Source organism: Apium graveolens, chromosome 5 (genome assembly GCF_009905375.1).
Source record: "Apium graveolens cultivar Ventura chromosome 5, ASM990537v1, whole genome shotgun sequence".
Classification (NCBI taxonomy): Eukaryota; Viridiplantae; Streptophyta; class Magnoliopsida; order Apiales; family Apiaceae; genus Apium; species Apium graveolens.
The window spans coordinates 198,356,844-198,365,488 of NC_133651.1; positions in this window are offsets into that span (position 1 = coordinate 198,356,844).

Below are 8,645 nucleotides of genomic sequence, written 5' to 3' on the forward strand. Positions count from 1 at the left end.
TATCATATATTATAATTACGTTTTATTCAAAAATAGTTTTCCTTGGTGACACACACCTTCTCATGAAAACAATTCTTTAGTGGATTTTATTATCCTGCGAATACCTTAATGGTAAACCCAACACCTAGGCTTGGGTTACGGTATTGCATCACAATTCCAATTGGAAGAATAGGACATTCGTTGGAGCCACCGCATACGATGATCATCATAATACGATAATAGTAACCTTTTCTACTAGTAGAAGGACGACACCTTCGTATCCCGGTTATCCCCCTTTCCGTATTCGGGCTACGTGTCCCATTTTTGGGTATACACATACTTCACAAGATCCTGAGTACACAGAGTACCTTCGCTTGCGGTACCTTTGGTAGTCCATCTAGCACACATAGTGCTAGAGTCTACCCCTCCCTTGTCATTTTAAAAAGAATTCTATCATATCTCGAGAAATCGAACCACATCGAAGTTTCCCAAGCATTTTGCTTGTTAATAGAAACAATTTATCTTACTAAGATATAAATGTGTATATATATACGTACTTCCAAAATTTTCGGAGGAAGTACTAAGGATGTGAGTTGACCGTTGTCAACGGATTGTTGAATAAAGGGGAAACGTTTCTCCTTGAAACTATATTAAATAAGTCGGGATAATAGTCTCCGATGATCTGAAATTATTCGAATGTTTTTCCGAAATCAGAAAGTATATTTTAAATCAGGATCTATGATTTTTAAATCAATAATAAACCCTTTAATGAATAATAAATAATTAAATGATAATCGATAAATAATTAAACCTCGAAGGATTTTACTTTTTAAAAGAATAAAAATAATATTCCTCAACTAATTTATGTTTAATAATTTAATGAACTTTAATATTTAATCGAGTCTGAAGTAAATATTTACTGGAGAATACTTCTCCCTAATAAATGACTAGTAAGTAAATATTTCTTGTCCGAACGATAAAGTATAGTCGAGGGAATACGATATTTGAAAATTCTTTTAATAAAAGTTCGAGGTGTTTAATATTTTGTAAGTGGACGTTGAGTCCCTTGAAACGTACCTACTATGGACTTTAATCATCCTAAAATATCACTGGAATGATTCCTGGGTTTTTATTTTATAAAAACAAAACTGACCGACTCTCGGTCTTACAACTTATACATCACGCTCTGCTATAGCGCTAATATTCTTAAATAAAGCACCTCCGGAATACTTCTGGGTTTTCATCAATTTTTTTTTACCGATCCTCGGTCTAAAATATATACACGCCACACTACTGGCTAGCATTAACATTCTCAATTATAAACTTCTCCGGGATACCTCCGGGTTTTTATAAGATTACACCGACCGACTCTCGGTGTAAACATATCATTTCGAATTTTGTTATGAACATATACTAGAAATTATCAACAATTGAGTAATGTAATACATCTCAAACTTCGTAAAACAGTTTAAAGCAATCTCATATCAAAGTTTTGTAAAATATTCACAACACACCAGTTCTTAAAAGGTAGGGTTTGAAAACTTGCCTGGGTATCTCGAGGTGGAGGATGCTCTAGGTTCTGCTCGGAAATCTATAATCATAAACACAATTCGTTTTATTAGGTCCCGTCCTGATTTAAGGTGACTCGCACTCATGTGCTACTTATTATGCACCCTCTCAACTTATACTACCCTTATTATTCCTTTAAGTTCTTATTCACATCATGGTCGCTTCATTTTTCTAAGTATCTTAGGTTCATTTACATTTTCGTCATCGGCTCCGCTTATGGATTCTACGGTCTCTAATCGCGCGGTCTCGGCTCCGATATTTTTATAAAACCGAAATATCATTGTTTTCACTTGAAATTTTTATGGAAGTTAGGAAACTCCTAATTTCATGATTTATGAACATTCTAAAGTCGATCCTTTATATTTTCAAAGTTCGTAATTCGTAGCAGTTTTTGTCGCGTAAATCACTTTTAGTAAAACGGTCATAACTTTTGATCCGTAAATCGGAATCAAGCGATTCAAGCGCCTAAAAGATACTTATAACATTGTCTATCATAATAAAGGGTTATTTTTCAAGAAAATATAGTGTACATATTCAGGACTTTCTGCAGAAACTTAAAGTTACTTTTTGTTCATTTTAACGAGATTATGTTTACGATCGGGGTTTCGTTTACGCGTTAAATCTTTATACTTCCACCAAAAATCATCATATCATCATCAAAACACTAACTCCTCTCAAGAACATCATGTTCTTTAGGCAACAACAATAAACCTTAAATCTACTTAGCTAAACATCAAGATTTCAACAACATCACCTCCAAAACTAAATTTATAACTACACACTAAAAGGATCTCGAAATTGAATCTTAAATAAATTTGGGTCAAAGATTTTTACCTTTATTGAAAGATTGAGATTTGTTCTTGAGGATGGTGGAGTCTTGGAAGTGCTTGGTAAGATTTTTGGAACCTAAAACAACCATTGAAATCAAGAAACCAAAGAAGGGTTACTATTCATACTATTCACTAGTAACTTTCTTGATTTTATTTCACCCATCAAACCTTGATAAAAAGAGATCAAAGAATTATATTACCTTATTTTGGTTTTTAGGAAGCTTTAGAATTAATGGGAGGATTTAACCATGGCTAGAACTTGAGATTTTGATTTTGAATTCCTCCCTTGATGAAGAAGGCCGAATGGAAGAAGTGAAGAAGGGGGGGGGGGTTTATGGTTGCTTCCTTGGTTGCTTCTTGGAAATGAGGTTGTGATATCTTGTAGTTGATTTTTATTCCTTAGTATATATCCTAGGATTTGATCTTGGTTGCCAATCTTGGAGACAAAATTAGGTAGCCTTTGTAATTTACAAGCTAAGCTACTTAACTTAGCTCTTTAGCTTACTATTTGCTAGCCCTTGGTTGATCATCCTATACCTTAGCTCACTATTTGATAAAGTAACCATGGTTACTTTATTACCATGGTTAGTTAGTGTGTTATATTTATTTAATCGTCTACGCGTTTGCTCAGTCGCTTAAACATTTTCGAAATAGTTTCTCGTAAATGTTTCGCGACGTAATTCCTTTCGTATTTATTCCATATGTTTTGAATTATCATTCTTGGATATAAATCCGTAGGGTTTTAAATTCGTAATTATATTGTGATTTCCGTAATCCTCGATGATTCATAAATATGGTCGTTTTTCAAAGTTCGTTTTCTTCGAAAACTAATAGCATTTACATACACGCATTTAGTACGTATAATCATGTTATCAACTCCGAAAATCATTTTCTCATGCAAAACATTTTACAAGGTCTCAAAAATTCAAGTTATTATATTACTATTCATAAAGTTCTTTTACTGATGTAAAAAATTTGGGTTCTTACAGTCTTCCCCCTTTAAAAGGATTCCGTCCCGGAAATAGGTCGGGATATGCTTCTTGCATGACAACCTTGAGTTCTCATGTTGACCTAGTGCTATTTGATCTCTTCATAAAATTTCCACTTATCCATCCAATATATTTCCGGTACTCGTCCTTGTAGTCTTATGACCTCTACACGTTACTCGACATACGCTAAGTCTGGCTACGAGTTTATTAGCTCATTTTCAATCATATGTCTGGCTTTGACGGTTAAATTTCCTAACCTTGATTCGTGGTATTCGTTATAACTTGGAGACCGTTCGACGATGGTACTAATTTATAAATCAACTTTCTTGGTCCTTTAATTCTCCAACTGGTCCAATAACTCTTGGGTTCAACATTTCTTTCCCTTTCGAATCTCATCACTCCCTCCTCGGGAGGTACTTTCAACAATGTCTGGTGAGTTACTTCGTACTTTCTGTCTTTATAGTTCTGGTCCGCGTATCTCTATTGTTCATTCTGGGCTGCCACTAGCCTGGTTCTGATAAGTTCTAGGAATTCCTTTGGTCTGTTGACTCAACTATGGTCCAGTATCATCCTCTTACCAATTTCTTCCCAACCTAAGAGATAATGATTCTTTCTTCCCTGCAAAGCTTTGTAGCCATTCCAATGCTCGCATGATAACTCGTTATTATAGTTGATTCGATTATCGTCAACTGGTCACTTCATTTCCCTTAAAAATCGATAATATAGACGATTAGCGCATCTTCTAGTGTTTGGAATCATCCTTCAACTTATTCATTTCCCCCTACATCGCTCCTACTAGTGCTAGAGTTTCATTCCTTAATGTTTTCCCATTTTGGGGCATCCTCTCTGTCGATTAAGTCATGTAAGAAGTTCTCGTTGCATTTCTGCACGCTCGTCTCCTGCTACACGCTTAGCGCCAGATTTAACATTTCTTCCCGTAGTAACGTAAGGCACGTCATCGTCCTGTTGCCATCTTGAAGGAAGCACCATTTCATACGCAATTGATTGACACATATTAGGGTCATGGAACATTTAGCTTCCGTCATCTATCAGACTTCTTTAATCATTCCCTGTATAATATCTATAGTACTACGATACCTTCTGGGTCATACTTGTTATTCTCGCTAGCGCCTTAAACGTATTCACATTTATTGGTACCTGCTACCAGTGACCTTTATAGGACGTGTACGATCTTCTTTGCCTTCTATCAGCTCTGACAATGACATCCTTTATTCTTTCACATTGTCCTTCGTAAAGGGATATCGGAGATTATTTTTCGTATGCTAGCGTGGTAAGTACATCTACACAAATTATCTGTCAATATAGCGAATACATTACCCCTATTCCACACATAGAAGTTATATAGAACAGTGTTTACATGATAGGCCAAGAAAGCAGCTGCAAATATATATCTCTCAACTCAAACATGAAGCTTATCGAAAAAGAGTAAGAGAAATAACATAGATGCCAGAAAGTTATTTTTAGTAGTATTGTTTCCAAGCTTCCAACAATAATACCTTCGCTTTTGTCCCTCTTCAGGCGTCCAATAAGAATTCCACTAATTGATGAACTCGATCACACTTATGAGTTGGAGAATAAGAAAAACCCTGTACCAAGTGGAAGACACACACACACATATAGATATATGGTCTGGTTTGAATAAAAACCAAAAAAACAGGAAGCATGAGAACCATTAAGGTTCAACAAATATGTTATATTAACTAAGGTTCAATACGATACATGTGATGAGCCTTAATTATATTTGTTAGTTGGATCAACACCATCTAGTTCTGCTGTATCACTCTTTACATCAGCTGCAAAGATGTTGCAAGTAATCTTCTTCAATTCATAACCAGAACAAGGCTTCCTAAAGCAAGAAAGGTCAAGTGTTTAAGCAAACATAAACTGTTTAGTATAATCTGCACTAAGTTGCATAGACCTGGTAAACCTGCTAAAACTGTGCATTTAAGACAAATATCTGATCATTGGAAATTACAGTAAGAGGAAAAAAACCAAAAAGCCATTTATGCAGACATGCTTACGGAACTAGGAAGCAGGTTCACTGAGACCGATGTTATGTTGTGTTCTATCTTAATATCACTTAGAAAAGGGATAAAGCATGTTTATATTACTTTCAACGATGCGGCTTATGTTATCATTTATGTATGCATTCTGCATGACCAAGAAAGTCTAATGGCTAAAAATGACCACATTGAAAATTTCCACATATATAGTAAAATTAGTTCAACAACTTGTCACCAACTAAATCAAATTATGTAGATCATATCAGTTAGGAATCAAATTCAAAATTAACTAAAACAAACACAAATAAGAAAAACTACTTCACCAAGCTGTAACCCACTAACCAAACCAAATTACGTAGATAACTTCAATCACAAATCAATTTCCGAAAGGATAACATTCCAAACCATCAAACACATTATATGAATATTAAAATGACTTTACCAACTAGCAATCTACAAACCAATCTGAGCAGATCAAACTAATCACATACAAATTCTGGAAAAATGATAATCGAAAACATTTAAATAAACAAACACATAACACGAATAATAAAAATAGATCAACTCAATCACATATCACATTCAAATTCAAAAAATTAAACATTTTCAATTTTTGAAAATTTAATTAAATTTTTCCGTTTAAACAATAGAAAATCAGTAATCCACTCCAATTAAAGAAACAATACAATTGAGAGAGAGAGAGATCTTAATCCTCTTCATCAAGCTCTCAACTTCCTCATTAGTGACTTATCCTCCTAATACGACCTTACTTATTCCATCAGATGGCTGTAATTCGCAAATACATATAATGTTATATCAGCTCAAAATAAAAAAATTAATAAACATTACATAATTACGATGATTTGAGAGAGAGAGAGAGAGGAGACCTGGTGAGAAGTGATTTGAAACCCCAGACAATGAGAGACAGCAAAAACATGTTTATCTTATATCATTTTGTATAGAAAATCGAATACACAACATTAGAACAAAGGTAAACAAAGGCATTCAACTTTAAATGAAACCGAATTATAAACAGCATGAATCACATCCACAAACATATAAAGTACTCAAATCAAAGATAATAAGATGAAATATTGAATTTGATTTAGTGTATCAATTTACTAATGCAGTACATAGATAGAGAGACATAGAGAGAAAGAAAGAGACAGAGAGAGACAGAGTCCGAGAGAGATAGAGAGAGACAGATAGAGAGAGATCGAGAGAGAGGCAGGGAGAGGGACAGGGAGAGAGGGAGAGAGAGAAACTAAACACACAACTATACAACAACACGCGCACACACAAGCACACAAAATTCAAATAAAACAAAGCCCTAACTTAAAAGTACCTTAAAATAATGCCTTTAACTGCAAACCCAAACACGAGAACCTGAAGTCAAAGAGATAGAGAGCGATTAGATAAATAATTAATGTTTAAAAATTCTAATTGAAGCACCAACTCCTCGATTCCCAATTCAATTGAACCCTGATTAAAAAAGCAAATCCCAATTTACTTACCAGAAATTGATCATGGTGGCGAGTAATAGATAAAAGTGAGCGAGATTGATAATAATAGAGAGAGTTCAGGGAGAGAGAGTTCAACGAGAGAGAGAGATAGAGAGAATTTGAGTGTGTGAATTGTGAGAAAGCGAGAGAGAGTGTATGAGTTTATGGAAAAATTTCGAATGGTCTGAAATATTGGGCAGATAGAGCCCAATAATTTTACCGCTTCCTAGCCCAAAACAACTTCCCGCTCTGTCGAAATATTTCTATATTTTAATATTTATATTTTATTGGTTTATTAGTATTTTTATAATAAAAGGTTAAAAAGTATTTAGCAAAAAAAAAGGTTAAAAAGTCAATCTAATAAAAAATAATTACTTATATATATTTTACTACAAATATAATTCATATATTTAAAATAGTTCATAATATATATTTTTAGAAGTTATATATGAGTGCTTATATTAACATTTTTATAAAATTAATTTGAAGTAATCTTTAAGCTTAAAAAATATTATATTTATATTTTGAACTCTAGGCTAACACTTTTACAAATATGTTGCAAACTGCAACATTTTGTAGCTTATGTAACATCGGGTTTTTGGCTAAGGTAACATAAAAAATATAATGTTACATTAGAGCATAAGTAGCATAGCTAAGGTAACATATAGAGGGGGTTGTGATAGGTCATATATGGTGTAGTGTTAACCTCATTTCCACGTACTTCTTTGTTTAATAAGTCTAGTTTAAAACTGCTTCCAAGCACATTCGAGGTTCTTTAATTATTTTCTTACCCTTCTCATCTATCCGTGAATGGTACACTAAGCCCATGGTGCATTTAGTCTCTTAAAATTCTCGAAATTAACTCCAGAATTAAGAATTAAAGGGAAAATTTTGGCTGAATATGATTGACGTATGAATTTATTATCATCCCATAATGGCCTTTAATTACACATGAATTTATTCGTCGAGCGAAAATCTTTTACTATTTAGAGGAAATATACTAACCTGGACACATCATCCGCAATACTCTAATTCGTGTTATCATTTATTTTTGTTCTAGGAAGCCCCCATACGAAATTTATTGCAATGCTCTTCTTTGATGTTCAGTTACATATAACATTTATTCCTTTCTTCATGCCATTTTATCATAAAGTCTGTTATTCCCAAACAATCTAACAATTGAATTACTGAAGGAGGTTGAATGTAATTCTTGGTTTCTTTTCAAAATTAAAGAAACTTCTTTATCGAAGTATATCAGTATTTGAATATGCAAGTATGCGAAATGAAAAATGAATATATTCAAAACACAAAGTAATTAAACACAAAGATTTAAAAACTTTTTGGTGGATTGATCTTTCCACTAGATATATATATATATATATATATATATATATATGGATTGATCTTTCCACCAGATATATATATATATTGAGAACTCTGTGATGCAAGAATGCACACAGTTGCTTACAAGTACATTTATAAAGTAAGAACTGAGAAATTCTTAACAGATTTTGCCTTATCTATTTCTCAGTGCTTTCAATCAATAATTATCTACTTGCTACTCTTGGTTTATATATCACCAAGTTACATATGAAAAAGAAAAACTAATTAAACAAAAAATGTCTAAGTCTAATCATCAGTTTCTTTATATCTCTATCAAACATCTTTGTATTTATTCAAGTAAGCATGGAAATGGAAATGCTTCTTTGTTCTCAAAATCCTGCTAATAGGCTACCACATTCCTTTTGTATA